Source organism: Acomys russatus, chromosome 17 (genome assembly GCF_903995435.1).
Source record: "Acomys russatus chromosome 17, mAcoRus1.1, whole genome shotgun sequence".
Lineage (NCBI taxonomy): Eukaryota > Metazoa > Chordata > Mammalia > Rodentia > Muridae > Acomys > Acomys russatus.
Window position 1 is genome coordinate 48,983,568 of NC_067153.1, and position 19,323 is coordinate 49,002,890.

A 19,323-nucleotide genomic window follows, 5' to 3' on the forward strand; every position below is an offset into this window, starting at 1 on the left:
AAGTCCCCGGAGGTTCCAGATGACCACACCCCTCACTTGCCAAACACCCACATCTATACTGGAGTCCCAGGCTACCTTTCCACTCTCTCCTTCTGTGACACAGGCTGGACTGTTATAACCCTCCGCTTAGTCTGTACTTCCCTGACTCCACTGGCTTTGCATCAGTAGCACCGCCTCTTCACCAGACACTCACCAACCCTCCTGCCACTGTGAGCACCGTTTCATCTGTCGCCTCCTTTCCTGTCAGCTTACATGCAGCCTCGACAGTCAGGGGCGCCACATTCTCACTTGCCCCATTCCCCCAACCCTGCTACAGTGAAGCCCAATTCTGGTCAAGCTGAGTCGCCCTCAGGCTGATGGCCCAAAGTGTTTTCTGAATGAAGAAGAGGTGTGATCTCCATAAGGCAGATGTCCCACAGGGTGTGCCTCAGGCCAGAGCCCCATCTGAGCCAGCTACACACAGTGTCAGAACAGTGTCGACAGGAAGACACCAGCCCTGGCCCCAGTCCCTGCGTCTGTGAGAAGGCTTCCTGCTTCCCAGCATGCATAGCCCTCCTCTGGCCAGATCTAGAATTGGTCACTGAGTCACAGACGGGGTGCGTGTATCAGAAGAAACATCTGGCTGCCTGCTCCATTGCCCAGCCCAAATCAATTCCTGTCTGAGAGGTAATCCTATTTGATTATCTCTGAACTTATTACAGAAAGGCAGAGGGGCTGGACACCGTGGCTGGAGATTAAGAGGCCCTGCTGGTGAGGATGACGTGAAGATAACAGCTGTGTCTGCCTGGCCCAAGAGCCTGTGGGCCGGCCCTTCCCATCGGCAGAATGAAGCTCACAGAGTTTTCCTAAAATCTCTTCATCAGTTCTACCTAGCAACTGTGATCACAAGGCTCTAGCCTCACAGGGATGGGTGTGGGAGGGTTCGCTGATCTCACTTGCCTTTCTGCCTCTTAGACAGGACAGGCTGCCTGCCCACAGGCCACACAAGCAGGGAGGCACATAGGGTCCACATGCTCTTGCTGTTCCTGGAAAGCGCCTCCCCTCAGACACCTGCTTGTGGAAAGAGTGCTTCCGTGACTGTGAAGTGGGTGTGGCCCTGAGGGCTACAGGGTTTGGAGGAAGTCTCTTAGTAAGAAAATATGAAACATGAATACAAAGCTGGGAGTACAGGTCAGTCTCACTTAGGAAGAGAATTCAGAACCAGTTTACAGACTTTTTAAAAAGTCAATAAATACAATACACCAAAAAAATAGGAAATAACTTCATATCTGTACTTATCCACAGGAGCTAACTTCATCTGTACTCCTTTCCACCTACTAGAATTTGTTGTCTTGTTGCTGTTGTTGTTGTATTGTTGTTGTTGTTTTTCATTAGAGTGTGATAGTTGGATAAAATGGGGGGCTCTCATATTGACATTTGCATAAATGCATATAAAGTACTTTGAGTGTCTTCACCTCCCCATTACTTTATATATCCCCCTCCTTTTTCCCCCTTCAACCCCAATATACCCCTCTTACTGTCATGTCCTTTTCTCCCCCTAGATTCCACATTGGATAGAAAATGGTCCTTTTGATGCATGACACTGCTTGTCACCCTAACAGCATCTAGAATTCTGTAGGAGCCACTCCTCCAGGAGCAACTGTGGTGGAGTATCTGAGTGAGGTTAGCCAGCCTCTGGGTGTGCCTGTGAAGGGTCTTCTTGGATTCTATAAACAGCGAGCGTGAGCTGAGCGGCCACATTCCCCTCTCTCCATTCTCAGCTGTGGATGCAGTGTGATGAGCTGTGGATGCAGTGTGATGAGCTGTGGATGCAGTGTGATGAGCTGTGGATGCAGTGTGATGAGCTGTGGATGCAGTGTGACGAGCTGGTTCAAGCTCTGGCTGTCATGACCGGATTCTAGACCAGGATCCACTCCTCCTTCCTTAAATTCATTTGCTAGGGTGTTCACACTACAGCAACAGGGACAATAATCCATTTGCCTTTCTGAGTCGGGTTTATTCAACTCGATGATCTCCAGCTCTATTTGTTTTCCTGCAAATAACATAAATTCATTCTTCGGGGCTGGATAAAACTCCACTGTGCGAGCACACAGCACATTTTTCTTTATCCATTCATCCATCTACAGGAGCCTTGGCTGGTCCCCCCATGTGGTTATTGTGTATTGCTGTGGTAAGTGGACATAGGTTACTCTCAGTGTACCCAGGGGTAGTGTAGTGGAGTCATACCATAGGTCTGTTTTCAGTTTCTTGAAGGACCTCCATCTGGTTTCCATGGTAGCTGTACTGACTTAATCCCCAGCAGCAGAGTGTGGGGGTGACTCTCCTTCTCCTCCAGTCCTCACCAGCATCTGTTGTGATGAACTCTTCTGACTGGAATGAGATGGAACCGCAGTGTGCTTGCTTTGCATTTGCCTGCTGGCTAAAGAGAACCCTTTTTTTTTTTTTTTTTCCATACTATTTCTTAAGGGTAGTAGGTGTTCTGGGGATCCAACTGAGGGCTTGAGCATGCTGAGTAAATACTCTACATTAAGATGCAGCCCCAGCTTTATTGACCATGGCCAGGTCTTCATTTGAAAAACGTGTTCATATTATTTCTCTTAGCAAAGTTCAGTGTTGAGTATTAATCCTCTGTTGACCGATGGTCTGCAGGGCTTCCTCCCATTCTGTGGGCGCCTTTCCATACTGTTAACTGTTTTCTTCGCAGGACAGAATTACATTAATGCAGCTTGTTTGTCATTGTTGCTGTCATTTTCTGAGCTAATGGAGTCCATTTCAGAAAGCCCTTGCACATGTCTAGATTTCCACGAGCTCTCTGCCTTACGTTAGTGACTCAGACTTTCAGGTCTTACGTTAAGGTCTTTGATCCACTTTGAGCTAATTTTTGTACTAGTGTCACTTTAAAAAGAGAGGTTGCAAAGCAATGGCCCATCTGTTTTGCCTTCCCATCTGTTCCCCCTGGTCCGTTACCCTCTTCCTGTCCATTAAGCCTCTTCTACCCCCATGGTGTGCATGACCATCACTGTTGCCAACATCTGTGGACTGTCCACTGAAGGAGAGAAACACTGGTGGAGTGTGGCGGGGTGGGGAGCTGTTCCCCTTCACATGATACTGCTTTGTATTCTTGAGTCTAGGGAGGGAGTAGACCTTTCATGCTGGCTCCATTGACCAATGTGCATCCTCAAGTCGGAAGGAAAATCTAGTAAAGCGGCAGTCTTCCATGCTAGCCCCCTTGACCAGCGGTGGCTGTTGTGGGCATCTGGAGACTGCAGGGTAGCAGCTGAGACTCTGGCTGAGGACTCCCTCCTGTAGGGACCTCCTTTCAGAGCCATCCTCTTGTCCCCCTGTAGCACCAGCTGGGCTGGACTGCTTCTTGAGCAAACAGTGAGACAGTTAGATTGCCGGCCAAAATGTGGCTTCTGGCCAAAGGGCTCAGCAGGGAGGAGTGCACTTGTGGCCAGGAAGGAGAAGAGGACTAGAGCTGCACCTAAAGTCTGACCTTCATTATAGAGCACATGGCTCAAGGCCTGAGGACCAGAATAGGCCGCTGAGCCCTCGCCCACAGTCGGTCAGGGAACAAGGCCAAAAAGGGCACAGAGTCAGGAAGCTCCCCACCAGGCTGCTGCTGCTGCTGCTGTCTGTGGTTTCCTTCTTCCCAGGGGCATGCCAGGGATGGCATAGCTGAAGGTTGCCATCCTAAGGGAGCCCTGAGACACTCACATGGAAGATGTGAAGTAATTACTTAACCCAACAGAGCCACGACACACATGGAGAGCCCCTCTTCGTCCTCTGTCAGGCAACAGGTGGGATTCCCTTGAGTGCCCCCGAAAGGTGAGATCCCACCATAGGGCCATGATCTACTGAAGACCTGCCAGGAAGAGGCTGCTCCCAATCCACGGATCTTTTAGCAAACACTTGAGAGATTTTTAAAATGAATACAGGCAGAAAGGGACAACATATGGCACAAGAGAAAAAGAACAGTTGGATTTAACAGAAATCTTTAAACAGCAGCAACAACAAAATGTTGTCTCTAAACAGTTTGTAGATCCTGTGTGAGACCCAAGGAGTAAGTCCCAGCATTGCCTTTCCCCTGGTTAGTGCCACACCTCGGCCTTGATGGACTGAGTAAAGCTCAGAGGAAGTGGGGGAGGGCAAGGAACATAGTTTTCCCATGGTGCCTTTTCCCTTTCATGTGGTACCTTATCCAGGCCTGTCTCCCTCCCTCTCTGCTTTCTCTCTCTCTCTTCCTCTCTCTCATCTCTCTCTCCCCTCCCTCCCCATCTCTTCCTCTCTCCCTCTCTCTCTCCCTCTTTCTCCCTCCCTCCCTCTCTCTCCCTCCCTCCCTCTCCCTCCCTCCCTCCTTCTTTCTCTCTCTCTCCCTCCCTCCTTCTCTCCTTTCTCTCTCTCTCCCTCCCTCCCTCTCTCCCTCCCTCCCTCTCTCAAGTTCTCTCTCTCTCTCTCTCTCTCTCTCTCTCTCTCTCTCTCTCTCTCTCTCTCTCTCTCTCTCTCTCCCCGGCACTTTCCCAGGCTCACTCTCCCAAGTTCTCTCAGGCTCACTGTGCCAGGCCAGCTCTCCCATGTTCACTCTACCCTGTGTCCCAGGGCCTCATTGCCTGCTTTACTTCCCATTCATCTCAGGTGCTCTGACGACTCCTCCGCTCTCTTCCTGCCCACAGTAGCCTTCCCTGTGGCTCCTAGGGCAGCTTCTAGGGGTGCAAGAGCAGAGAGCAAGTGCAGAAGAGTGCAAGCCAGGCTTGTCCCTTTCAGCTCAAGATCAGTGTCCACTTCTGCAGTCACCTCAAGGGCCAGGGCATGTGATAATGCAGGATCGGTCTCTTGAAGGATGCATGCCGGACCAATGATGACCACCATGGCAGTGCCCTCTCCATGATCTGCTGAGGACATACTTGGTCTCTACAGTGGCACAATCTCAGCCTGCAGGGGTGTGCTTGTGGCCCAGGCCTCATTAGCTGGCACACACAGCTGCAGGAAGACATGTCATGTGGCTACCAGTTATCTTCCTCACACGATTTCCCCAAAGTTCTAAAAATAGGAATTTAATTAGATATTTAGTAAAATACTGCCCAGTATTTATCCCTAGCGTTGGGTCCATTGTTAATTCTGCAGAAGCAAATACCACTGCATGTGCAGTGGTGTTCCTGAACACTCAGTGGGTAGCACTCAGAGCACATAGTGGGGTAGCACCCTCATGTGTCCAGGCGGAAGCTCTGAGGTGACTGCAGGTGGGCTGGGAGGGGAAGTGGCAGAATGAGGCTGGTGCATCTGTAGGTGTTCATTGTGGAGGCTCATGAAGGAAAGTTCTGGAAGAGGTGTGTAATCCCAGAGCTCGTGCACTTGAGAAGATATGTGTGCTCTGCAGCATTTGATCCTTTGAGAGTTTAAAGTGTCCTAATAGTGTGACTTGCCTGTGACCACTTGTGATGCAATCTCCAAGTTAAAGGATGTGTGATATACCCTTTGCTGCAGTCTCCAGACTCACCTGAGCCCATCAGGTGCCTCAAGGAGGGATATGGCAGAACTCCAGAGTACTTAGAATAAGAGAAAGCTAAGAAAAGCTCCTCACAGCTTACAGGGCTATGCGTGCCCCTGAGACCAACAACGCTGGAGCCCCATTCAGAGTGGATGCCATGCAAGCAGGTGGTTGGACTCAGCTACTGGCACTGTGAGATCTGAGTAACCGTTTAGTGGCACTCAGAGCTGTCAGAAGCAGCTTAGGAGTTCATCTTTTCAAACCCTTAGAGGGTAAAGGGTTCTGGCCAGCCTGTGCTAGGATTGTCCCTTCCACCCAAAATGCTTATTACCTCAGCACCTTTCTTTGCTGGCTTAGTCTGGTTCACCAAGTGTGCTGGACACCCTGCACCTTGGTCCCTGCTCAGTCCTCCTGTGCCTGCTTGCCCTGGGGCTGTTCCTCCTGATTTGTTCTTGTTCCTTAACTGGCTCTCCTTCGGATCCACCCATATGCTCTACACATTCACAGGCTGGCCTGGATTGACCTCTGGGACACAGTGATTGGGCAGCAGTGCTGACCTTCAGGCCTATGCATGGCCTCCTAACTGCTGCCTGCCCTGGCCCGAGTCAGACCCTTCTTTTGGACCCTTGCATATCTTGCCTTTTGTGTCTCTCTCCTTTGTTAGACCGTCCAGAGATGTGAGCAACAGCAATGGTCATGTGCACAAGTGGGTGCACAGTGGCTGTAGCCCTTTCTCCCACTGTATGCAAAGAGGTCCAAGGCCAAAGGAAGACTCACAGATTCAGAATGCTAGCATGTCATTATACGGAAGAAGTGTTGCCATGTGTCCTGCCCCGCCCTGGGCTCGTGCCCACACCAGGACCTGTTTCCTCGATGCAGCCGTGAACTGCAGCTCCCAATTCAGCTGAGGAGAGGAGGGGCCAGCGCACCTGTCTGTCTTCCACGTGTGCACGGCAAGCCAGGCTGTGAGGGCTGAGCTGTCCTCAGTACACTGTTGATCACTCTGATGGGGTTTCTGTGATGCTTCATGCCCTCATGTGTTCTTGGTCAGTGGGGGCTTTTGTGTCCATTCCCCACACTCTCACCTGAGACAGGCCACGGCTCTCTTGATGCACTGACATGGAAATTGACCTTTCCAGACCTCAGGCCTGCTATGTGTCTTTCCACCTGGCTTCCCCAGCAGCAGAAAATCAATGTGAGAACTCAGCTGGACAACTCCAGAACCTGAAGAACTTTTACAAAGTATATTACAAGGAAAAGGCCAGTTTCCTAGTGAACCTGTAAACTCAGGCGCGTGACAGTCACTGGTGCATGCTTTGAAGCACAGCCTTTAGTCGGGCCATTGCTGGGAAGGGACCTTGAAGCCCAGACTCTCATGACCCACTCTGAAGGACAGGGACTCTGTCCCTTGCCTGGAATCTTGGGTGACTAGGGAGCTCTGAGCTGTGCTGGCTGCTGAGTTTTGATACACACTGAGTTGTGCTGGCTTTCTGAGTTGTGGTGAGTGCTAGGCCTGGCTTCTTGTGCTTGGGCACATTCTGGAATGTCATTTTCCTGAAGGTCTTTCAGACTTCTGTGGTCACAGATAACCTTACCTAGAAGGTTTCATTTTGCACTGGGGAGGACCCGTGTGATAAGCAAGGAGTGGAAGGCTGAACCTTGGGTACTTAGAAAAGCAATGAGAGACCCTGTCCTGAGTGTAGGTGTCATAGCACACGTTCCACAGAGCCTAGGTGCCATGGCTAGCAGCTCTGTCCTGCTCATTTGCAGGCTGTTTAGACTAAGGTCTCTGTGGGATTACAACTTCACACATCCCTATAATACAGAGACAGCACTGTGCTGCCTACAACTCTGGGCTTTCCTGCTTGCTGGGTGACCGTTGCACATTGGGCTGTGGTGGGGCAGTACTCACCAACTGCCCCTGAGTGTGTCTAATAAGCTGAATCTGTGCCCTGCTCTCATTTTGGTAGGAGGCTTAGTGCTTTGCACGACCTCCACCTGGTGCTGTACACACGCCGACATCAAATGGCTTCTGATGGCTGGGCTGAGTTCTCTGTCACTTCCAAAGCAGAGCTGCAAGGGCAAGCTGGGCCTGATGGAAAGGTGGAAGGCAGCCCTTGAGGTCTGTGGTGTCGTGTGAGTCGATTTCAGAGATAAACGGGTAGAAATTTGACTAGTAGAGGGGGGACATGTGGCCAGCACGGGCTGGTCAGGCCTAGGCCTGCCTAAGCCCAGGACTATGTTCTCACTGAGCCTCCCACTCCCTGAATACCAACAGGATATCTAGTGCGCTCCTACATTCTGGCCCCATTACCAGAGGCATTCTATAGGTGTGATGGCAGGATCCAAGGACCAGAGGAAGTCTGCGCACTGCCTAAGGCTCCCCGAATAGATATCTCCTGTCCCTGTGCGTAGCCCAGCAGAGGCAGGGCTGGATGCCTGGAGCTTTTAGGAGGCTAGGGGACCTGCAGATGCCCTCGGTGCCTCCCAGTCAGCTTGCCTGTAGCTGGGAGTTGCCACTGCCTGTGGGCCTGGAATCAGGCTGGAGAGTGACAGTCATTCTGAGAAAGGCCCAGGATGCCAGGCCCACAGCTACAGTGCCATGGCCTCTCCTGTCCATCCTGCATCTGCCTCCTAGTGATAGCTCTGAGATTAGGAGCTGGCAGAGGCCTCACAGAGGCACTCTCCACAGGGGCTCTCTCTGGGGATCCTGGTGTGAGGGCAGTGAGTCTGTTGCCTTGTAGATAAGAGCGGAGGCGTGGGCGCCTTCCCTGTGATCACATCCTACCTTAAACCTCACCACCCTCCCTGGTGATGCCTCGGAACCACATGGCCCCACATCCTGGCCCTAGGTGCCACAAAGCAAGAAGTCTGCTCGGGATGAAACAGACTCTAATCACAGTGCTTGGATGTGAACATTCCCTGTATGTTGATCAGAAGTCTCTCAGCCGAGCTGGGAGATGAAAGGGAAGCCGCTCTGCTGGAGCCTTTGTGCCAGCCACTGTTTTCAGCACCAAATGCTATTTTTCTTTTTAGAATTCCTTTTAGGGGAAAAAAAAAATGAAATTAATTACAAGGACAGCCTGTGTCCCCGTGCTGTTGTGGGCTCTTCAGAGGATGCTGTGTTGAGGCATCTCTTCTTCTTTCCACCTTGAGTGGTACATCAGCCTGAGAGATGGTCAGCCAGTAGCCACAGCTCAGTCCCAGCCAGCTGTCACTCTCCTATTTTTAGTCCTGATCTGGACCCAAACTTGACAAGATTCTCAAACTAGTAAGTGGATTGTCAAAGAAGTCAACTGTCAAAGCTGGAGATTGAGCCCATGGGATGGGCTGAAAGTGAGGCTAGAAAAGACTTCAGGGCCAGAGGCCACTGTGAACAGGCCCTGTGGGGCACATGGGAGTACCATGGGAGTACCTACAGCTTCTGAAGGCCTAGGGCCAGCTAGGACCCAGGACAGCCAAAGAGGGGCCTCCCAGTGCCAGTCTGCACTGCAGTTAGCAGTGGTCTCTCCTTGAGCACTGAGGTCACCCCACTCTGAGGTGCTGACTTGGTCGGGAGGTAGACATGCCTAGTTGCATGGATGTAGACCACTGACAGAGTGCCTACCACAGAGGCAGTGTGTGGGCCCAGCACAGTCTGCCCTGCTATGGTCCCTTCCCTGCCACTGCCTGCAAGGTTAAGTTCTGTGTGCTTGTGCTTTGCCACTGAGTGATCCTATGATGTAAGAGACAGAACTTATTCAGCCCTCCCTGTGCTTTGCACTGGACAAGTAACAGGGGACTTACTGAGTATGACCTCCCTCCCTCTGGCCTGAGATGGGGCTTCAGCCCTTCTGGCCTGACTTGGGGAAACAGTCATGGTTCTTGGACCACAGAAAAGGCCTGTTCACATAGTCCTGAGCTGAGGCCATGCAGGAAGTCCCAGATAGCTTTGACTGGGACTCCTAGCTTCTAATTTCCTGGACCAAATGGAGGTATATACTCAGGAGGCCCTGGTGGTCAAGCTCAGGGTCCAGAGGATGGCTTGGTGGTCCTGACTGTAGCAGGCCTTACTATCCTTGCAGAATTGTAGCCTTGTCCTGTTAGTAGGTTCCCCAGCTACGGGCTGTAGCCTTCAACTGATGTCATCTGCAACCCTGAGCCTCAGTTCCCTGGGAGCTCCTGCCCTAGGCTGGTGTCTGGCTCCCTATGCAGGAATCCCTCATGTCAGAGACTTGCTCATTTGATATACCAGAATCTTCATGATCAGTCTGTGTCCCACACCTGAGAGCACTGAGCCTCTAGACATAGGCTTCAGAGGGCTGGAGTCTCCTCATGGGCAAATCCAGTGGGCAGAACAGGCCCTGGCTCCCCACTTCCTCCCCTCAGCATCCTCTGTGCCCAGCATAACCCTGAACAGCAGGCTGGCCAGCCTCGTGCTCTGTGTGTAAGGATGCCCAGGGGTTCTTGATTCCACACCACTCTCTGGAATGATTATCAGTTCAAGAAACCTTGTGGCTACCAGAACACTGAGAAGTGAGAAAGCAGCCCTCCTTCAGGGCATGTGACATGGAGTGAGCCCCTCCACTGTGCAGTGGAGTTTGCCTAGTCCTGCTGGGCCAGCTACGGAGGAGGCAATGCTTGGCTCACCTTTGAAAATGGGAACCATGGTTTGAATACTCTCCGTTGCAAAAATACAACCCTTAGAAAACAGCATTTTAAAAAGGGAACCACAGGATAGTTCTTCCCACCCAAGCCCAGCTCTTCAAGAAAGGGACCATTTCCTGCTGTTCTGCCTCTGTTGGCATAACAAGGGCTGGGAGTGCCTGCACAGCCCCCTCGCTGCCCCACGTGCTGTCCTGCTGCTCTGGGATATCTTCATGCCTCTTGAGAGCATATTTTTAAACTGCTAAGTAAACACCCCATTGAAAGGCTGTGCCAAGGCTTTTGACACTGGCAGGGGTAGTCTTTTTCTCTAACATTTTATTACTAAAGAAATTTAAATATGAAAAAACAGAAGGCATGGCTGAGTGAATGAATACCTTGATTTGGCAGGCAGACAAATTTGTTCAGCTATTTGATTACTAGTTAGGAGTTGAGCACAGGGTGAGCTAGCCAAAAGTGAGTCCTTAAGACCAGCACCTCTACCAGTGCAGTGGTCAGTCCACATTGCCAACATGACTGGGCTTGGAGTAACCCAGGAGATTGGAGAGGTTTACCTCTGAATGGCACTGTGAGGATGTTTTCAAAATTGGTTAACTTGGGTGCGGGGATCCGCCCTAGATGTGGGCTGCACCATTCTATAGACTGATAGGGAAAAGGAGAAATACAGCCAACGTTGCCCTCGGCTCTGATACCTGGCTCTGCTGTACTCTCCCTCCATGATGGGCCAAAGCCTCTGAAGCCATGAGTAAAACAAACTCTTCCTCTAATGGGTTGTTTATCTCAGTTTTCGCAGCAATGTCTGCGGTAGTCTGTGAGCATGCACAGAAGCCTGGGCCCTTAGCCACACCAGCAGGGCTCACTCCGTGTGTGAGTATGTGTGAGCATGCATACACACAGGCCTGGGCCCCTAGCCACACCAGCAGGGTTCACTCCGTGTGTGAGCATGTGTGAGCATGCATGTACACAGGCCTAGGTCCTTAGCCACACCAGCAGGGTTCACTCGGGGAGTGAACACACTATATGTAATGTGACCGGGAAGCCATGGGACTTCATAAGTGTGGAGTTGGCAAAGTGCGGGGCAGTGGTTGGTCACAAGTTCCAGCAATCTTGCCTACCCAGCACTGGGATTACTTGTTGCTTTCACTGTGGACGATAGGGACCCAAGTCAGGTTCTCATGTGTGGGCAACAGGCACTTCACATACTGAGCCTCCTCCCTAGCTCCAGATCTGTTTTTGACAACTGTTCTTGCCAGCAGAGTGTGCTCACACCTTGTGCCAGGCTTGCTGATGGCCAGGCCGTCATCCTCAGTCTGCTGTTGAGAGCATATCTTCACTGGTTTAAGGACCACCTGACCTGGCCTCCTGTTTCTGTAAATCTCTTCTTGTCTTTCACCCATTTGTTTCAGAGTGTCACTGATCCCCACCACCTCCATTTTACGCATGTGCCTACCACAGATGTTTCATGTTGACTGTGGGCACTACCCCGGCCATCCAGTGCAGATGAATGCACATACCCTGTCCCCCTGCGTTCTGCTCAAGGTCTGTGGGTTTGAGCAGAGCTGTGACCCATGGCTTCCCCAAGCACAAGGTTTGCAGAGACTTCAGAGGCTGGGACCAGAGTGGGGATGGCCATGAGTAGTGAGCCAGAGACAGCTGCTAAGGCACAGTTCGGCCCCAGGAAAGCAGAGAGCATGGAAGTCCAGGTCATGGAGCCAGGTGCATGCAGGCCTCTGTCCTGACCTTTGCCCCGCCTTAGCTTGGACCCCAGATTCCATTTCCAGCTCTGTAAAGGGGTTGTCCGAAGGTTCACATAGCCAGGCCTGTAGTAGTGAGGACATGGAGGGGGAAACACCTTAACAAAACCTGCGTGTTGTGCTTCATGTGTGTCCAGTTTGTCCCCCCACTCTGCCCTGAGGAAGGGACCATGACTGATGGTCTATGAAGGCCATTGTGAAGGCGACAAGAAAACTGGTGCAGGTTCCTGGAACCCTTCCTCTGCGGGGCTGGTTCTGGGTGATTACCCTCCTGCTTGGAGAGGTTCTTTCTTCTCATTTGTATGTCAGGATGACCCTCAGAGGGACAGCGTTGTTCCCACCTGGCTCTAGTTGTTTCCTGCTGCCCCCTGGGCAGATGAGGAAAGGTCGTATCACACTGTTACAGGTGCCTTTACACACTGCCTTCCCATCACTACTCCCAGCCAGCTTCCATGTCTTTCCAGGAGTACTTTCCTCATCTTGAAAGACTGACAAGTTTGGTTGAAAGGAGTCAAGAACCCATCTCCCAGGAAATCCAACGCTCTGTCCTGGATGTCCCTAACAGTGGCCCAAGTGGCACCTGGCTTTCTTTTCCAGGCGGAAGGCAGGTGGGCTCCTTCCAGCCCTCGGGGTTTCTGGTCAAGGCACAGAGTTGAGCTGAGCAGGATGGGAGGTGGGTTAAACCAATTAACCCTGCTGCCCGCCTTGTGTGTCAGAGTGGAGGCCCCTCCTTCATCCTTCTCAGGGAGGAAAGCAATGAGAAGAGACAAGCCAGCCCTTTTAGCCCTGTCCTGATTAATTTATTCATCTTTGCGTGTTGGCAATTTGTAAACCTCAGGCTTGAGTAGCTTTAAGCAGACCTGTGTGTTCTCCACAGTGCAGGAACTGCTGATGAGGTTGGCCTCCACGCCCACGGTCTTTCTACATACAGGGCCCAGGGGTGCCAGGAGGCGGTGTGACTCGGGGAAGAACTACCTAGAAGATTCATTCATTCATGTATTTATCTTTGTTTTCCCAGATAAGGTTGTTTCTATATATGGCCCAAGCTAGCCTTGAACTTGGATTCCTTCCGCCTCAGCCTTAAGTGCTGGAAGTATAAACATGCACTAACAGGCCTAGTGCCACTTAAGAAAACTAAAGGGACAGAAGGACAAGGAAGGGACAAGGAAGGATTTCTGTCTTTGGCTGTTGACTTGACTACATTTGGAATTAACTGAAACACAAGCAGCTGGGCACACCTGTGATGGATTTTTTCTCTCTTAATTAAATCATCTGAAGTGGGAAGACCCATTTTTAATCTGTGTCTTTTGAGGTAGGAAGACACGCCTTTAACCAGATGTTTTGAGGTGGAAAGATCCACCTTTAATCTTGACCACACCTTCTGCTAGCAGCCTATATAAAGGACATGGAAGAAGAAAGCTTTCTTTCATTCTGCCTGCTTGCTCCCACTGGCAAGTCTGGCATTAGAGCCTACTAAATCACATGCGCGCGCACACACACACACACACTGTATATCTATATATATTATATAGAGATAGATTCATTCTATAAATTCTGTTCCTTTAGAGAATCCTAACCAATGCAGGCTGGTAGCCAGGGTTCCCTCTGTGCAGACACTCTGGGTCTAACTATCTGTGCATGATATGAAAGAAGCAGGGTGGAGAATAAAAGTGAGCTACAGTTATTTGTATGTATGAAAATGCCATATTGAAATCCATTTTATATGCTAACTAAAAAATTTAATGTAATGGAGTTTAACAAAATCCTTTATTTAGTTCAGCAAAGCCAAAATGCTATCATTTTAACCCGCATCCCATATAGAATTATTGAAGAAAATCTTTGCCGCCTTTTGTCTGTACCTCACCCAAAATGTATGCGGGTTCTAACAGCAGTACATATCCGCTAATTGCCCCATTTCAGATGTCCTGTGACCCACAGCAGTCAGGTAAGCATGTCGCTCAGTTACATCCATTGACTTCTGCTAGCAAAAAAACAATAAAACAATCTCTATTCATTTCTTGACTTTGTGTTAGTGCAGGGCTGGCCCAAGGGTAATGTACAGTCCTCTGTCCACCTGGAAATTCCCAGTGAATGAATGATTTGGCCTTCTCATCCTTTTTGCTTGATGATACTGCCAAGGCTTCTCCCTCCCCCTATAAATAGAGAGCCTCTGTAGAGAACACTGTCGGAGGACATGAACAAGAAGGGTCCAGTGTGGACCAGACAAGGCCACCTTTTGATTCAAAGTAGGCCTTCATGCAGTTCTTAAAAAGTTAAAAAGTATAAACAGGTATTTAAAAAAAATAAAAAGGAGCCCATCTATTCCCTACCACTACCAGCCACACCAGAGCCAGTCATTCATGCCTGTGAATCCATGTAGCCACACAGAAAGAGAACATGCACGCGTACTCGCAGCATACCACCCATCCCCCGCCATCCACAGACAGCAGTATCCCAGGGCAGGGAGGCCAAGGTGTGCCCAGGAGTTCATATCGCACCTGGTTCATCATGACACAAGCAGCTACTCTGTGCCACTGCAGCTGGCCACCCAGCTCTGTGCCATTGTTCTAGCACTCTGCTCTTACAGGCTCTTTGTGGCTGTGGGGGTCCTGGGCTGGTACCTTTCTCTTCAACCCTCACATGTGGAGCATCCAGCTGGAAGCTGCTTTGCTGGACCCCACATCCTAGCCCTGCCTTGTCACTGGATCAGCGGGAGCTGGGTCTGCCCTGCATATTCTCTACCCTCCAGTGGATCTGGGTCATTCCACGACAGCTGTCACCAGCACATTTCTGCAGGGTGCAGGGCAGGGTCACATTGAAGGTCCCTTACAGCGCTGGGCACATTTTGCCTTTTATATAAGAAACTTTGTGTCTTGGAGCTTGGTGTCCATGCCCCTAGTGCTGGCAGGCAGTGGCCCTCTTCAGCCAACTCAAGAGAAGAGTCGTATGAACTGCCCCCAGGCCAAGGTAAGCCTTGTGCAAGAACACTTTACAGAGCTCTTCTGTGGCCCGAGTGCACCTGCCCTGATGGTCTCCTGGGGTTTTCCCAGGACAGAGGCAGGGGTGGGGCTGGGAGAGAACTTTGCTTTCCCTTAGCTGTCCATGCCCTAGTCAGTCAGCCTTTTGGAAATGTTTTTAATTAAATACACTTTGTTTTGCATCTGGGTTGGAATTTGAAGAGCAGGTTTAACGAGTCTGAAGGATACCACCTTCTGCCTTTCAGTGATCTCAGGAGCAGCAGGTATGGTGCAAACATGAAGGTTGCCAGCTTGTAAGAGTACCAGACACTGGCAGGTGTGCATCCACAGTGGCTCCCTTGGGTGGTGGATTCCTACCCACAGCAATGTCACAGCCCTTGATGGCAGTTCTTTTCCACAGAACCTTCCCTATCCCTGCTACATCCTGTGCCCCAGCAGGAAAGCAAGGTGCTGCTAGCCTCCATCTTTGAGCATTCTACCAAACATGTCTTGAGTGTTTTCTTACACTCGTCTGATTGTTAAGGAGATGGCTCAGTTGATAAGTGCTGGTGAGGACTCAAGTTGGACCCCCACAACCCATGTAAAAAAAAGCTAAGCACAGTGGCATATGCTTGTAAGCCCAACACTGGGGAGGCAGACACAGGAACATCCCTAGGGCTTGCTGGCTGGCTAGCCTACCCAAGTCCTACAGTGACCTCCAGGTCTCACTGAGGTGGATCACTCCTGAGAGCCACACCCAAGATTGTCTTCTGGCTTCCACATATATATGTACATACATGCTGTCTGCCTGTCTCTCCCTCAATCCCCCGACAGACATATGCACACGCACACACAGCCTGTCTGCTGAATAACTCATCCTCTCTCATAGACATGGAACTTATTCAGCAGCAGATTTCTTCTTCCAAGGCTGGTGCTACAGTAAAGCTTCTCCTGTCCTTGGGGTGCCAGGCACCTCACTAGTGACAGTTATACTGTTAATCATCATCATCATCATCATCAGCAGCAGCAGCAGCAGCAGGCTGCCTTTACTATAAGCAAAGGGTTGGGACATTGTGCACACACTTAGCAACCAACAGGGGAGGTCCCAGGACTGTTTCCATATTACAGATGGGAAATAGTGGCAGTAGAGGTACAAGATTTGCCCAGAGTCACAGAGCAGAAGGCAGGAGGGGGATTTGGCTCAGGTTACCCAGAACTTGTCTCTGCACTCCTTGACCACTAAGGAACATGCACAAAGTTTGATGGCCCAAAGGACACACGGAGCTACTTATGTAGCAGAGAAGACAGCTCTCAGTGACAGAATCTGGGACATGACTATGGAATTCAGTAAGATTGATATGGTCAGAACCAGGCCTTGGACAAAAGTACACTGACCTCTGACCCCAGGGTCCTCAGCCCTCCCTACCCCAATCTCTGCTGCCTTAGCCCTCAGAGCCCCAGCAGTGGGTCTTAAAAGGGACCAAGAATGTAAGCAGGTCACCACCTTGTCCCTCATGGAGAGACCTATGTGCAGGAGTGATGATCCTGTGCATACGACACTGCAAAGCACTGACTCTCTGGACAAACTCTTGGTCAAGGAACAGACAGCCAGTTTCCTTGGGGCCTTGTCTCTTGGAGCCCCCAAAGGCCAGGCATGGCAGCAAGACTTTGTTGAAGAGGGCATCCTTTAGCACTTCACATGGAACAGGCTGAAACAGCCTGGCCTGTGGGGCTTGACCCAGCATCTTCTAAAGGGCCTGTGCCTGAGAGGAGGCACTGTACGCCCTGCCCTTGGTGTACACCTGACCAGGCTGCTTGGTAGAATGGAAACTGTCCAGACCTATATTGTCCTGTCAGGGAGCCACAGTGTCTAGAACATGGCCCAGTCACACCCCTTGGCCAAAGGCCACTACTGGGGTTCTTAGCCCACTCCTCTCGGATGTCTACCCGGGTTGTGTCATGGGCATTAGTATGCATCTAAAGTCCCTCAGGTGACCACAGCCAACAACATATGCTCAGGACTGAGAAGCACTGGCCCACAGGACATACCATGGGTCTGTCATTTTTGGTTCCTCATTGACCACAGACCCCGCAGGGGCCCCCTCAGTTAATTGAAAGTCAAGGCTAGCTGAGCAAGGCAGGTGTGTACCCCCCACTGCACTCTCACAGTGGTTTTCAACAGCAGCAGTGGCAGAAGAAACTTCTCTTTATTTCCGCAGCCACCAGTGTGGTCATAGCACAGGTTTGGTTCTGGGGTTAAAACAGAAGGCTCAAGTGCCACTTGCAGAGTCTGATGTGGGCTCCATGGAAGGGCATGACCTGTCACCATAGCTGTTCAATACAGAGCTGTCTGCTGCCAGCCATGGCCCCTACAGCATGCCAGCAATGGCTTCATGAGTTACTACTTGCCTCGTGTACCATGTAGGTGATGGACAACAGTCTCTAATAAATGCACCGTGTTCTCCAGATAGGAGACAGCGCTGCCTGCTACAGCAGGGAGACAAGGCTTTTTAAAAAGAAATTTGTATTTAAGGCCGTGTTTGTCTGTGTTCTTTGCCTGCCTTAAAGGTCACCTGGATAGATTTTTCCTTCTTTAGCATTGCAGGCCGTGAAGAGCCGGGCATTTCCATTCTCCCTCCATCCAGTGAACCTGGGGGACTAAATTAGATTCTGAAATTGAGTGTGCAGTGGAGTCGGTAAGTTACCGTAATGGGAGGGTATTGCTTCTCACCTTGCAAGTAGCGAGGTCATGATAATATGAAGCGAAGTGGATTAAAAATAAAACCAAAGGTATTTATTTACGACCTGCTCAGAATTGGATTGGCATCCGTGTAAGTTGCATCTAATGGTGGAAGACAGTAGATTGATGTTGATGTGTCCCTGAGGACATGCTGCCAGGGAGACCTGCACCATGAATTCAATTTAAAGGCCCACAGAAAGTATCCAAAATGTAAAGGAAATAGGGGTGGGGGAACAACAGTAAACGGTGATTAAAAAACGTCCTGGCTCTCGTGATTGGGGTGTGCAGCCCTGGGGCTGCTGCTAGTGCCCTCTTAACTGGGTTGGCGATGATGGGGCAGAACTATGCCTGGGCTACTATCCTGAGCACCACTGTGGCCTCTCCTGGTTCTGCCCATACCAGCCATGCTGTCCTAGTCCACATTAATGGGCAGCTCAGGCCCCTCTGGCTAAGTAGGAAGCTTGGTGGGCCAGAGTCCAGCAGCTGCCATAGATGAGAGCCAGGCCCCACTGGGCTGTGTGCTTCTGAGGCCAGCTGTTCTGCCTTATGTCAGCTGTCTAGAGTGCGGTAGAATGGCTTCAGGCCCCAAGTCCTGTAGAACTAGTGTCTGCAGACCCACTGAGAGGGAGCATGCTGCTCCCTGGTGGGCGTGGCCTAGCTCACAGCTATTCCTCTTTGGAGACTCCAGGAATCTGTCGCAATCTTTCTAAGGCCCGTGTCTGCTTAATTTTTCTGAATATTGCAGTCTCCCAGGCCCTGCCCTGTTCTTGTGGAGTCCCCAGAGACTCTGTGTGTGAGCTATCATCTGATAGGACAGGCCAAGGTGTTGGTGCCATGATGTGTGTGGGTCACCTGTGTCTTATGACGGTGCCTTCAAAACCCTGCCATTTTCCCCTCCCGTCATCACTCAGCTGTTGTTTGTAACTTGCTGTCTCGGTATTATCTGTCCTTGGTTCCAAGCTCTTAGCAAGCAGACATTCCTGAGACTGGGGCATTCCCCCACATCCCCACTCTGAGAAACAGCCCCGTGCAGACCTGGGAGGTTGGATGAAGCAGAGCGATGTAGCATGGAAATCGAAAAACAGAGCTTCTCATCTCTGATGCCACAACTGTGTGACAGTGTGTACTCAGCCTGCACTCAGTGTGTGCCCACTGTGTGCAGTGCATGTCCAGTGTGTGCAGTGTGTATACACTGTGTGCACACTGTGCAGTATAAGTCTAATGAGTGTCCACTCTGAATTGGGTGTCTACTGTATGCCCACGGCGTGCAATACATGTTCAGTGAGTTCAGACATGTTCAGTATGTCAGTGTATATGTATTATGTGTCCACTGCATGCAGGTGTGTCTAGTGTGTTCATTGTGTGCCTCTCTGGTGCTGGACAAGGTCCATGTGTTGTCCCATTGGCTGGCAGACCAGCCTTGCTGCTGTGTTTACAAAAGAGGTTCCTGGGTTTTTAGGTGACATGAATGATTGTCCCCAGGTGCTCAGTTGAGTGTCTTGTTGGCCAGTCCCCCACTGTCATAACTTGTTACCTTTGGACTTCGGGAGGACTATGGGGCAAAGGTGGCTCTGTTGTGGGGTCTCTATGCTTGCTCTGCCCTGTGGTGTAAGCACACTGCTGAGACCTGAGGCGGTCACCTGCTACAGGAGGAAGTGTGTGCCTCAGGCAGTTACCGAGAAGTCCTGTCACTCTCTGGTCTCAGAGGCTTTGGGATCTCAGAATTCTTCTGCAGTCTGG

At 50.8% G+C, this 19,323-nt stretch overlaps 1 protein-coding gene across 1 annotated transcript in view; it reads left to right on the forward strand.

Annotated features, from left to right (window-relative positions):
• The window catches only part of Tbc1d22a (TBC1 domain family member 22A), a 287,423-nt gene that overhangs the window by 267,192 nt on the left and 908 nt on the right, over nucleotides 1–19,323 (forward strand). The gene's annotated exons all lie outside the window — the stretch shown is intronic.